This window comes from Propithecus coquereli, unplaced genomic scaffold (genome assembly GCF_000956105.1).
Source record: "Propithecus coquereli isolate 6110/MARCELLA unplaced genomic scaffold, Pcoq_1.0 Scaffold112, whole genome shotgun sequence".
In the NCBI taxonomy this organism is placed as follows: domain Eukaryota; kingdom Metazoa; phylum Chordata; class Mammalia; order Primates; family Indriidae; genus Propithecus; species Propithecus coquereli.
This window is the reverse complement of record NW_012135192.1, coordinates 983,512-983,964: the sequence shown is the minus strand read 5'-3', so window position 1 is coordinate 983,964 and position 453 is coordinate 983,512.

Here is a 453-nt window from a genome sequence, read left to right as displayed (position 1 = left end):
AATGCTAAAATATATATACTAAGACCAATATTATATTAATATTTTATAATATAATTTAATATAGCATTACTTAATTTCATCACATGCACATGTATAACATAATATTTTTAGAATCCATTGATCTCTGAGTTCCCCCCACCTGCCTCAAAAAATTAGTCTCACTGTTAAAGTAAAATAAAGACATTAATTCATTCCACAATACAATATTGTTAGGTGTATATTTTTTAAAGGCAAAGTAATTTAAAAATTGAAATAGAGAAAGCATTTTGTAAAACACCATTTTTCTTAACAGAATTTTCATGCATTGTCAAGGGGATGGAATAGATGAGTTAATATATTTTTGCATATTTAATTTGTATGATGTTATGAGGTCTGACAGTTATTAAACAAGTAATTAAGAGGCATTATGCAATTAGATTTAACTTGCATTCATATATGATGTTTAATTTAAAA